Source organism: Emys orbicularis, chromosome 10 (genome assembly GCF_028017835.1).
Source record: "Emys orbicularis isolate rEmyOrb1 chromosome 10, rEmyOrb1.hap1, whole genome shotgun sequence".
Taxonomy (NCBI): Eukaryota; Metazoa; Chordata; order Testudines; family Emydidae; genus Emys; species Emys orbicularis.
Genome location: NC_088692.1, coordinates 51677645 through 51691388, shown reverse-complemented (window position 1 = coordinate 51691388; position 13744 = coordinate 51677645).

Here is a 13744-nt window from a genome sequence, read left to right as displayed (position 1 = left end):
GTGTGTGGCTTGGGACTAACTGGGTTCTTGGCTTCCCAGCTCCAGGACTGCCCAGGGAGGCTGAGCAAGAAGGCTGCCCTGAGAGCAGCAGCTGCCCAGCAGCTGATAGGTAAGAAAAGAGCTGGAGCTCTACTTCCTATTATCCCCCCCTGCCCCATGAGTCCGGGGCCCAGTGCCACATGCACACTGCCAACAGGGGGGAGGGGCTGGCCTCCTCTGCCCACACACAAACACACCCAACTCCCCCCCCCCACCCGCTTCTTCCCATCTCCCTGGGACAAAGGGGGAACCAAGACTCCTTTCAGCCAGATGCGGGAGGGCTCTGCGGCCAGAGGGTCTCCTCTGTCCTGGCCCTGGGCAAGCCCGGCACCTGCAGCAGGAGCAGGCCCGAGGGAGAGATCCTGCCTCCCAAAGGTCTCACCCTGGTTCCCCCCCACCCCACCCCGCACAAGGCACCGGCCCCAGCCAGGTCCCCCTGCAGCCTGTACAGGGAGGGCAGAGATTGACAGGAAGCCCCAGCCCTGCCCACCCCAGCTACCACCAGCCATGCAGGCAAAGAGCCAGGGCAGCAGCTCTGCCACACTGTGCTTCACGCCAACTCCCAGTGGGGCTTGTGTGCACAACACCTCTCCTGGCCTTTGTGGGGCACGAGGCCAAAGGCAAAATGATCCCAATAATCTTGGGGACTGACTCTCCACCCAGCTCCTTCCCCTCCTCTGCCCGGATGGATTGGGGGTGGGGGGCACCTTGAAAGACAGAAATACAAGCGGTGGCTGGTGCCCTGCATGCTGTTAAATAACCAGGCCCGCCTGCCTCCCCTAGGATACATGATGGGCAATTGAAGCCAGAGAAGAGCAGGAGGCTTGGACCACCCACCCTGCTGTGAGTCACGGCTGAGGGGTATTGCTGTGCTGGGAGGAGGGGCGGGGGGAAATCGGGGCAGGGTTCTAGGGGCAGGGGGCAGCAGCCACATCGCACGGTGGCTGGGAGCCAGAACCCAGTTGGAGTGACCTGCAGAGCATAGGAGCAGGGAGAAAACCCTCGGGGCTGGTTCTGGGGTATCTTCTCCCCGGCTATAGTTTGAAACTCCCTGCCCTGTGGGGTGTTCCCATCCTGGCCCAGGCAGGAGCCATGGCTGGTCAGCAGGATCTGGGAGTCAGAAGTGAGTCGTTCCTGGCAGGCAGGGGGCAGTGGCAAGCAGAGAGGGGGTGGACTCCATAAGAGGGAGGGAAACCACCTCCTGTGGGAGACCCGGCTGCTGGAGGAGACTTTTCCCCCTAATCCCTCACCAGCTGCGGTGCCGCGGGCAGGGACTCTGAGCAGCCCCAGCCAAGGGCGAGGCCGGGGGTTGCTCCGAGCCTCATTTGGCTAAGTGCTAAGATGGTTTGTGAAGAGCAAATAACTGAAGGGATATATAAAAGCAGCAAAGAGTCCTGTGGCACTTTATAGACTAACAGACATATAGGAGCATGAGCTTTCGTGGGTGAATACCCACTTCTTCAGATGGATGTAGAGGAAATTTCCAGGGGCAGGTATAAATATGCAAGCAAGAGTGAATAAGGCTAGAGATAACGAAGTTAGTTCAATCAGGAAGGATGAGGCCCTCTTCTAGCAGTTGAGGCATAAACACCAAGGGAGGAAACTGCTTTTGTAGTTGGCTAGCCATTCACAGTCTTTGTTTAATCCTGAGCTGATGGTGTCAAATTTGCAGATGAACTCAAGCTCAGCAGTTTCTCTTTGAAGTCTGGTCCTGAAGTTTTTTTGCTGCAGGATGGCTACCTTTCAATCTGCTATTGTGTGTCCAGGGAGGTTGAAGTGTTCTCCTACAGGTTTTTGTATATTGCCATTCCTAATATCTGATTTGTGTCCATTTATCCTTTTACGTAGGGACTGTCCAGTTTGGCCGATGTACATAGCAGAGGGGCATTGCTGGCATATGATGGCGTATATTACATTGGTGGACGTGCAGGTGAATGAACCGGTGATGGTGTGGCTGATCTGGTTAGGTCCTGTGATGGTGTCGCTGGTGTAGATATGTGGGCAGAGTTGGCATCGAGGTTTGTTGCATGGCTTGGTTCCTGAGTTAGAGTTACTGTGGTGCGGTGTGTGGTTACTGGTGAGAACATGCTTCAGGTTGGCAGGTTGTCTGTGGGCGAGGACTGGCCTGCCACCCAAGGCCTGTGAAAGTGAGGGATCGTTGTCCAGGATGGGTTGTAGATCACTGATGATACGTTGGAGGGGTTTTAGCTGGAGACTGTATGTGATGGCCAGTGGAGTTCTATTGGTTTCTTTCTTGGGCTTGTCTTGCAGTAGGAGGCTTCTGGGTACACGTCTGGCTCTGTTGATCTGTTTCCTTATTTCCTCGTGCGGGTATCGTAGTTTTGAGAATGCTTGGTGAAGATTTTGTAGGTGTTGGTCTCTGTCTGAGGGGTTGGAGCAGATATGGTTGTATCTCAGTGCTTGGCTGTAGACAATGGATCGTGTAGTGTGTCCCGGATGGAAGCTGGAGGCATGAAGGTAGGCATAGCGGTCGGTGGGTATTCGGTATAGTGTGGTGTTAACATGACCATCACTTACTTGCACCGTGGTGTCTAGGAAATGGACCTCCCGTGTAGATTGGTCCAGGCTGAGGTTGATGGTGGGGTGGAAGCTGTTGAAATCGTGGTGAAATTTTTCCAGCGTCTCCTTCCCATGGGTCCAGATGATGAAGATGTCATCAATGTAGCGTAGGTAGAGAAGGGGTATGAGTGGACGAGAGCTGAGGAAGCGTTGTTCCAGGTCAGACATAAAAATGTTGGCATATTGTGGGGCCATGCGGGTGCCCATAGCGGTGCCACTGGTCTGGAGGTATATATTGTCATCAAATTTGAAATAGTTGTGTGTGAGGATAAAGTCACAGAGCTCAGCAACCAGTTGCGCTGTGGCATCATCAGGTATAATGTTCCTGACAGCTTGTATTCCATCTGTGTGTGGGATGTTTGTATAGAAAGCCTCTACATCCATGGTGGCTAGGATGGTGTTTTCTGGAAGGTCACCAATGCATTGTAGTTTTCTCAGGAAATCCATAGTGTCACGGAGATAGCTGGGAGTGCTGGTGGCGTAGGGTCTGAGTAGGGAGTCCACATATCCAGACAGTCCTTCAGTGAGGGTGCCAATGCCCGAGATGATGGGGCGTCCAGCATTTCCGGGTTTGTGGATCTTGGGTAGTAGATAGAATAACCCCGGTTGGGGCTCTAAGGGTATGTTGATTTGTTCCTGTGTAGGTGTAGGAAGTGTCCTGAGTAGATGGTGCAGTTTCTTCTTAGTGTATTCCTCAGTGGGATCTGAGGGAAGTGGCCTGTAGAATTTGGTATTGGAGAGTTGTCTGGCAGCCTCCTTTTGGTAGTCAGACCTGTTCATGATGACAACAGCACCTCCTTTATCAGCCTCTTTGATGATGATGTCAGGGTGGTTTCTTAGGCTGTGTATGGCATTGCGTTCTGCACGACTTAGGTTATGAGGCAAGCGATGTTGGTTTTCCACAATTTCTGCCTGTGCACGTCAGCGGAAGCATTCTATGTATAGGTCCAGACTGTCGTTTCGACCCTCAGGAGGAGTCCATGTGGAGTTCTTCTTCTTGTGCTGTTGGTGGGAGGGTATCTGTGTATCAGTGTGCTGTTCAGTGTTATCTTGAAAGTATTCTTTGAGTCGGAGACGGCGAAAGTAGGCTTCCAGATCGCCGCAGAACTGTATCATGTTTGTGGGGGTGGCAGGGCAGAGAGAGAGTCCCCGAGATAGGACAGACTCTTCTGCCGGGCTGAGTGTGTAGTTGGAAGGGATATAGACAAACACTAAAAAACACTTTAAGGAGATCAGAAGCCTGTGAAAGAACGGGTGGCTTCAAGAGAGCAATTAAAGATGACAAGGACATTGCTGAGAAGCTAATATTTGTGTGTGTGTGTCTTCTTCCTTTATCACACAGGTTGTTGGAGAGAGATCTGTCCCAGACCGGTTCTCTTCTAGTAATAGAGGTACCATCGGGGCTTGAGATAGCAGCAGAGGCGGTCCCGGACCAAGCTGATAATTTACAAAGTAACTCCCCCAAACACTTCTTCGAGCTGGACTTCATCCTGCTCTTAGTAGTATAAGGGCCCTACCGTCAAACAAACCCCAACCCCACCCCATGACCCCTTAAACTCCACCCCTTGACCCCTTAAACCCTGCTCACCTGTCACCGGAAGTCCCGCCCCATGGGGGTATTACTTCTGGGGTCAAGGTGGTGGCCACCTTGACTGGAAGCAAGGTGTGTCATGTGACCCCTCTAGGAGCTCCTCCCACTGCCCTCTACCAATCAGGATGAGCTTTGCTCCCATAGGACCGCCCGGAGAGGAGATTTGACCAATCAGGGGGAGTACCAGGGCAGGGTGACCCATCCAGAAGTGGGTCATATGACCCTTCTAACAACTCCTTCCACCTCCCTCTACCAATCAGGATGGGTTTCAGCTGTTGGGGACCACCCCTGAGAGGAGATTTGACCAATGGTGAGGAATTCTGGGGTGGGTGACCCGTCCGGAAGTGTTTCGTGTGACCCCTCTAAGAACTCCTCCCATCACCCTCTATCAGTCGCGACGGGGTTTCGGCTGCATAGGACCGCCCCGAGAGCAGATTTGACCAAAACAGGGCAGGTTCTGGGACGGGGTGAACCGCCCAGAAGAGGGTCGTGTGACCCCTCTAAGAACTCCTCCCAGCGTCCTCTGCCAATCAGAGCGCAGCACCATCACCCCATAAGTCCCAGCGCCGGGCAGAAGAGTCCATCTTTTACCAAGAACGCATGTTTTAGAAATCGTGGAAATATGGACTCCTTCACCACCCCGATGACAACTTTGGACTTTGTTTTAGCCCCAAGGGTCTTCGACCATCCACGGAGAAAGCGCTACATCAGAGACAGTTCCGAGGGGAGCCCTTTGGCCCAGCCATTGATGGACACGCCGGAACCCAAACGCTGATACAAATTGTTGAAGAGGACTCCGAGGATGACGGCTATGAGAAGTTTAGGAGGAGGCTTGGCATGGAACTAACTGAGCCAGTGCCACGTCGTGAGCGTAAAAAAGTCATGCGGACTATTTATGTATAAGGGCCCTACCGTCATGCGTTACTGTTTATGCTGTCCTTAAACACTGCCTTAGGGAAAAGCTTTTAGAAGATTGTGAGGGCTGTGTCATAGATGCACCAGCCCAATGGCACCATGGCTGTGTGACTTGGACTTCAGTGGATATAAAGTGCAAGCTCCGGGGCCTGTGTGCTGAGCTGTGTTTGGAAAGTTTATTAAACATTGTTATTGCCGTAGGTTATGCTATGCAATGTCTGTGCCTGACCCAAGAACATTTAGCGCAAGGGGTGACCTTGTGAAATGCTGTTCAATTCAGTGGAGACCCTGACGGTGTTTTAAAGAAAACGACCGAACTGGAAGATGCCTGCTTACAGCGTTATAGTGACCGTCTAGTCCGCACAAAAAGTTACAGAACCCTGCTTAAGAAAAAGACTATTTGTAAGAAATCTAAAGGGATTAAGTTAGAGAATGGTGAGGGGGCAAACATGCGATATAAAACTTGGTAGCTGTAAATTTAAAAAACAACAACAACATTGAAAAGGGCTTTGTGACTATCTGTGTTTCTGTTAGAAGGTCTCTGGCCCTTAAGTGAGCTAAAAGTTTTAATGAAGCATCTTAGTTTGTTTTCAAGAAGCTGTATGTCTTTTAAATAAAAAATAAATTGTTTGTGAGAACGTAGCTCTTGTGTTTTTGTGTAAAAGAGAACCATTTACTGCAAAAAGCTGAAATGTATGTTGTGGGAGGGAAAAAATCCTAAAAATGTGTTTACAATAAAACAAAAAACAAAACAAACAAACAAACAAAAAAACCACCAGGGATAGTTTAGACATGTGTTTGAGTACAATAGAGCTGACTTATCCTGTTGAACCAAATGGTTTTAACCACACACCCACTGAATAGCCAGGGTGACTGTGATTACTCACCCTTGTTGTCATAGGGTTTACATTTGATGGGTGTGCACCCACAGTAAGGGGGGTGGGTGGGTGAGGATGGTGAGTTCTGATTAATATGAAATGAAATAAAACCTCAGGAATTCGCAGATGCTATTGGACAGTTTAAATAGGACCCCAGGAGTTGGTAGAATGTTATGGGTCATTCGTTCTAGAAAACACCCCCACCCCAAACTTGAAGCATGAAAGAAACATGTTTAAAAAAAAAAAAAACAAGCCCCAAGACGTTCATTGATCTCTGCAAAGGGACCCCACTTGGAAATGTTTAATACTGTAAGAAGGCCCTACAGAAAAATGTATTTTAACTAAAAGGAAAAAAATAAAGCCCAGTTGTGCAGACAACTTGGTTCCCCCACCCCAGATGGCAAAAGGGAATGCTAGGGGAGGGGTGCCTAAAGTCCTTAAGTATCTATTATTTCAGAGCTGTGGTGATTAAATTAACCTGCTAACTACTATTTTGAAGTCTGTTTGAAACAAAGAGTTAGATCAGGGGTCTCAAACTCAAATGACCACGAGGGCCACATGAGGACTAGTACATTGGCCCGAGGGCCGCATTACTGACACCTCCCCCTCACTGCCCTCGGCCCCGCCCCCACTCCACCCCTTCCATGAGGCCCTGCCCCCATTCCAACCCCTTCCCCGAAATCCCCACCCCAACTCTGCCCCCTTCCTGTTCCCAGGGGGTGCAGGAGGGGTGTGGGCTGTGGCGGGGGCTCAGGGCAGGGGGTTCGGCTGCAGGAGAGGTTCGGGGGGGTGGGCTCCAGTCCGACGCGCACCGGGGGCAGGGCAGGCTCCCTGCCTGCCTGTCCCCACGCCGCTCCGGGAAGTGGCCGGAACTTGGGGGAGGAGGGGCACAGGGGTCTGTGTGTTGCTGTTGCTTCAGGCACCACCCCCAGCAGCTCCCATTGGCCGGGAATGGGGAACCGCGGCCAATGGGAGCTGCTGGGGGTGCTGCCTGAAGCAAGAGCAACACACAGACCCCTGTGCCCCCCTTCCCCACGTTCCGGCCGCTTCCCAGAGCGGCGCAGGGGCAGGACAGGCAGGGAGCCTGCCCTGCCCCCGGTACACGTCGGGCTGGAGCCGCTCTAGGTAAATGCTGGAGGGCGCGGGGGGGCCACAAGGAGCTTGCGGGCCACAGAAAACAACCCCGCAGGCCGCATGTGGCCCCCGGGCCGGGTGTTTGAGACCCCCTAAGTTAGATGGTATTAAAACCTCAGGTATCAACAGAAACTCTCTTGAATTGCTGCTGGACTGCAAGAGGAGGAGCTTTGCTCCCTGTTTTTAACTCTGAAAATATATATTTTGTAATGCCACTCTTTGGCCATGCTGTCTTAGTAAATAATGGTGCCTGTCTTTATTGCAGTGTGATCTGTTTAGCATGGAACCAGTAACTTTAAGCAGCATTTCACAACTAGGCCAAGGTAAAAAAAACATTTTTCACTATAGTTGTGCTTAATAATGTTAAATTAAAAAAAACCAAAAAACTTCAGGTATTACACAGGTTGTATAGGGATTAGGGGGTAATACTAACTAACATTTTTGCTTGTTCTTTAACCTGAAGGCCCAAACAAACATGGGGGGGAAACAGAACAACCATGTGCCTTTTAAATGCATGTGGGTTTATTAAAAAGTATTTGGTTGCAAACTTGGTTTGGTGTGTTTATAAAGCTGCTGGGTTTTTGTGTGTGTGTTTGTATGTGTATGTGTGTGAGATAGGGGTCTGTGCAAGACATAGGTGTGACGGGTTGGATCACAGAAACCTCCTGGGAGCTGCCACCTGATGTGCCCAGACTACTTGTAGCCCTGCTTTCCCTGCCAGCTCAGGACTCCAGCACCCTGTCTTGCTGAGCCAGATGCTCCCGTCTGCTCCAACAAAGATCCAGGGTCTGAATTACTTGCCCCAAAGCTGCAGGTTTACCTGAAAGCAGCTAAGAGAAGTGTTCCTGTCTTTAACACTCAGATGCCCAACTCCCAATGGGATCTAAACCCAAATAAATCCGTTTTACCCTGTATAAAGTGTGACAGACCCAGACCAGTGGGGTACAGGAGTCTGGTAGAGGGCAAATATACTGGTCACTGGATGAGTAGTTTTCTGTTCCCTGAGTGACCAGAGCAGGGGCTGCACTAGAGTAATCAGGAACCTGCTAGAACCAGTTAAGGCAGGCAGGCTAATTAGGACACCTGGAGCCAATTAAGAAGAAGCTTCTAGACTCAATTAAGGCAGGCTAATCAGGGCACCTGGGTTTTAAAAAGGAGCTCACTTCAGTTGTGGTGGGAGTGTGAGGAGCTGGGAGCAAGAGGCGCAAGGAGCTGAGAGGGAGAGGGTGTGGGAGTGCTGCTGGAGGACTGAGGAGCACAAGCGTTATCAGACACCAGGAGAAAGGTCCTGTGGTGAGAATAAGGAAGGTGTTTGGAGGAGGCCGTGGGGAAGTAGCCCAGGGAGTTGTAGCTGTCATGCAGCTGTTACAGGAGGCGCTATAGACAGCTGCAGTCCACAGGGCCCTGGGCTGGAACCCAGAGTAGAGGGCGGGCCCGGGTTCCCCCCAAACCTCCCAATTGACCTGGACTGTGGGTTCTCCCAGAGGGGAAAGTCTCTGGGTGTTCCCCAATCCACATGGTGAATCTCTGAGGCAAGAAAATCCGCCAATAAGCGCAGGACCCACCAAGATAGAGGAGGAACTTTGTCACAAAAGCTTATACAGGGTAAACTCATAAATTGTTTGCTCTCTATAACACTGATAGAGAGAGATGCACAGTTGTTTGCTTCCCCAGGTATTAAGATATACTCTGAGTTAATTAATAAGTAAAAAGTGATTTTATTAAATACAGAAAGTAGGATTTAAGTGGTTCCAAGTAGCAACAGACAGAACAAAGTAAGTCCCCAAGCAAAATAAAATAAAATGTGCAAATCTATGTCTAAACGAACTGAATAGAGATAAGATCCTCACCAGGTCCAGAATGCTCCCTTTGACACACTAATCTCCTTTTAGCCTGGGTCCAGCAATCACTCACACCCCTTGCACATTGTCCTTTGTTCCAGTTTCTTTCAAGTATCCTGGGGGGTGGAGAGGCTCTCTCTTTAGCCAGCTGAAGACAAAATGGAGGGGTCTCCCAGGGGTTTAAATAGACTTTCTCTTGTGGGTGGAGACCCCCTCCTCACTCCTATGCAAAGTCCAGCTCCAAGATGGAGTTTTGGAGTCACCTGGGCAAGTCACATGTCCATGCATGACTCAGGTTTTACAGGTAGCATCCATTGTTTACATGCTACCTTGAACGTCCTCAAGTAGACTTCTTATGTGGATTGGAGCATTCCAAGATCCATTGTCCTTTAAGAGTTTCTTGATTAGGTACTTAATTTCAACATTCCTTTCTCCAGGAACTGACCAAATGCTCTACTAAGGTTATTTAGAAATCAAGCCAGTACACAGCCAACATTCATAACATTCATAACTTTGAATACAAAAATGATACATGCATACAAATAGGATTAATACATTCAGTAGATCATAACCTTTACGGAGATATGTTACATGGCATATGTAGCATAAAACACATTCTAGGCATATTTCCATAAAGCCTTATGGGAGGTACCATCACAATAGGTGTGGGTATTTTAAAAGTATTTGGTTGCAAACTGTTTGTTTTAAACTAACAGGACTTTTTTTTACTGTGCAGATGTGCTGTGTTTTTAAAACGGGTTGTTTGTTTATAGGGGTTTGAAGCATTTGGGGATAATACTAACTAACATTTTTGCTTGTTCTTTAACCTGAAGGCCCAAACACACATTTGGGGGGGCGGGGGGACGGGGGACAGAACATCCATGTGCCTTTTAAATGCATGTGCGTTTATTGAAAAGTATTTGGTTGCAAACTGTGGGTGCTTTAAACTGGTGGTATGTGTGTTTCAAACTAACAAGGGTTTCTGTGCAAAATGTGTTTTAAAATGGATTTTAAAAGCAGTTTGGTTTTTATTCTGCAAAATGAGATGTATTTTTAAAAAAATGTTTGTGGGTTGTTGTTTTTTTTAAGTGGTAGAAATAAACTCAAAACCTGCATTTGCTGTACAGCCTGAAATGGATTATTTTGTTTTAAAGCTATGACTTTTTAAATAGAAAAACACCCTAATGAATATTTTATTTTTTTAAGTTTATAAGACGGTTTCATGTGTTTTATAATAATGTTGTTTGCTCCACAGTACGGTCAAAACATGAGAGATGCTTAGACCAGAGGGTAAACAAGCTCAAAAGAAAAAGGAAAGAGACAGCTGAAAAGGAAAATTCACCAGCATCAGTGACGGATGGATGGATGAAGCCCAGTAAAATATATTTTGCTTATTGGTTTGGTTGTTTTATGAGGTTTTGTATTTTAAGTAAATACATAGGTGTGGGTGAGAAAGATGGTAAAGTTCCGTTTTGTAAAATTACCCCTCCCCCCATAGTGATACCAGTCAGTTCTGTGTTCTTAGGGAACCAGGGTGCAGTATCCAGCCTGACTCATGAAAGACACCCCTCCCCCCCACCAACCACCAGCCTTTACTTAAACCAAAACCCATCAGAGGAAAAAACTTGCAGAGAGCAGTGAAGGGCACATAGGAGACACACCTAGACCCCTCCTGACAAGGGTGATGAGATTAAGACATCTCCATTAGCATACAGAATGGAGAACAGAGACAACTCTCCTAGCTTCATCTGCATGAAAGATGGGACAGGGAGACATCTCAATTTGCATACAGAATGGAGAACAGAGAACCGCACTGAACTCTGGGACCAGAAAAAGCAGGGAAGCACTGCATCATGGGAATCTCTGCTCCAGATGTTAAAGAACCTATGCCTGCCCACACCCAGCTCAGCAGTTATCAGACCAATTCTAGGAAGGAATCCTTGATTGATCTCCGAAGTACTGAAGCAGCCTAGTTGCAGTGTGACCTCCTTGAAAGAAAACATCACCCATAGCCAAGAGTGATCAGCTCCTATTGTCTAGCCTAAAGAAAACCCTTGAGTCATCAGTTTACCTAGAAACAAATCTAGTGTTCTCCCTTGAACCATTGTATTTTCGGTGGTAACAAATTGGTGGAGAATGCGAGCAGCACGTGACCCTAATCACATGGTAATTCTTGAGTAGTTGCTGTGGAGCAGAGAAACTGAGGCACAAACTTGAGTAAGCTTTCTTTCTTTTCCTTTTTCAGACCAAGCTCCTTTAGCAAGGTCTCTCTCTCATAGACTATTTGGTGACCTTCTGTTACGAATCGTGCTTAGAATACCTGTAGAACTGTGAAATAAGGAGTTAAGAGTAGTGCCTTAAAAATAAAGGTTTTAGAAAGAGCTGTTGGTGGGGATCATTAAGGAAACAGAGATGGCTGGAAAAAACCAACAGGAGAAAACCAACAGGTTAGAGAGATGGGTAATGAAGAAGGGGAAATGCCCCTGGGAAAGGGGGTGGTTTAAGGGTGAGAATCCCCTGACTGAAGCTAGGCTGAGCTTTGAACAATATTGCACAACATTTAAGCCACATGGTAGTGCAAAGGATGCAGCTGCTGCATGGGCATTAGTTTATGCATGTCTGGACATGGTTGAAATGGTAAAGAGAGGGCAGGAACTAGAGCTTGAGAAAAAGCAGTTACAACAGTGTTTGAATAAATGTGAGACAGACGGGTGTGAATTGATAGCAGAAAAGCTCAGAATGGTGACTGTTCTCAGAGATATACAAGAGGAGAGAGACAAGGCAAGCAGGAATGCAGAACAGCATAGAAAAGAGTTAACACACACAAAAGTTGTGTTAGAAGAAGCAAGAGCTGCAACTCTCTTCTTGGCAGAAGAGAACAGGGCAGCAAAGGCAGCAGCAGACCATCAGGAGCGTGAGGCAAAGATTAGTAAATTGCGTGCCCAACTTAGTGCCCATAAGGGGGTGGTAGCAGCTGTGAGGTTGAGAGAAGATTGTGATTTGGAGCCCCCTGGGAAAATAAAGACCCCCCCCCCCCCCCGATGCTCTCCCAAAAAACCCATTTAACCCCGATTGGCCACACATGCATAATGTTGCCCGTGTCCACAAGGGAGGTTAAACACATAGTTGCGGGAGCCGATCTGCCTACAACAGAGCGGGTCCCGGACATAGTAAGGTGGTCTCCTAGTCAAGCCAAGGCTATTGCTGAGAGACTGGGGCCACTGAACCGTGACACAGCTGTTGCATGGCTGGCCCGTGTTTGGCAAATGTACCCCTCTGCTGATGGCATGGACTTAACCCAATTGGCTCAGTTATGCGCCTTTCCTTGTGATGCAGATGCTCTAGACATAGACATAGGTTCTTGGGAGCGGACTGCCACTGGACCCCAGGAATGGATGATAAGTGCTCTTAAAATATTACTGCCTGCATCTTCCCTTAAGAAACTGTATATAATGGAAGATCAGAAACCAGGAGAGGCCCCAGAAGCTTACCTAACTCGAAAGAAAATGCTGGCAGTTCTCTCTGATTCATTACCCCAGACAGAAGAGAATGGGATTATCACTTTCCAGTATCTGGGACATGAATTAGTACAGAGCATTTATGCAGGACTAAATTCTCAGACAAAATTGACCATGGGGACTGTGGATTTAGAACACCTAACCTGGAGTGAACTAGTGGCAAAAATCAAACAGGCAGGAGATTTGCTGCAAGAAACTGGTGTCTTAAAAAGACAAGTCAGCAAAAAGACTACCTCAGAGCCCGTGCAGGCTATCGCATTTACAAATAATAGTCCCCACTCCGCCAGGCACCCTCCCAATCTTAATTCCCCTATCTCCCACAACCCTGGGCAGCGCCGACCCAAGGAGACCCGTAGGAACATGCTTTGGAAGGAGCTGGTGAATTTAGGGGAGGCTATGGGAAAATATGATCGCCAGCCCCTCAGCATCCTGATTAATGCTTTGTCTCAGGTCATGAGGAAAACAGAGTTAATGCAGGGAGCTCCCCCACAACCCACTGCCCTGGTATGGAGTGCATCCCCCACACCCACTCCCTGTCAAAGCCAGATCCCTGTCCCCTCTTCTGAGTGGAGGCTCTGGGAGACTGACGATCAGTAGAGGTGCCCGGTTCCCCATGGGCCTCCCCAGCTGATCGCAAGACATCAGTGTGACGTATGGAGGAGACCCATTGTGAGGGCTACAGTGGGGACCCCAGGGATGTTAGCCCAATTGCTACTGGATAGGATGTCCGAAGGGAGACCCACCACTAAACAGGTTCAGCTCAACGGGTAGGAGGGAGAAACTGTCTCTAGGGTGACCAGACGTCCCGATTTTGAACTGTTTGTCCCGTGTCCCGACCGATCTCTGGTCAGGACGCAATTGTCCCGATATTTTGCGCCGGCCGGCAGCACTCAGCTTTTTTTTTTTTTTTTTTTGCACACCCCCCCACCCATGTCCTGATATTTTCTTCAGCTCATCTGGTCACCCTAACTGTCTCCCATGGTTTGTCTCTTGGGAGTGGCGATTTGCCTGTTAGAAAAGCCATCCCAATCTCCCAGTGTTTGTCTGTGAACAGTCATGTGGTCTGTGACAAGGGAGAGGGAAGTTCAAACTGTTTATCTAGTCAGAAAAGCAGTTTAACTGCTGGGGGAGAAAATGTCTCCAATCTTCTGTCTGTGGAGCTAGCAGAAAGTACCTCTCAGTTTATGCTGACGGAGGATTTGTCAGTTGTGCCAGATGTGGTTCTGGACTCAGCTAAAACCCAGAAAG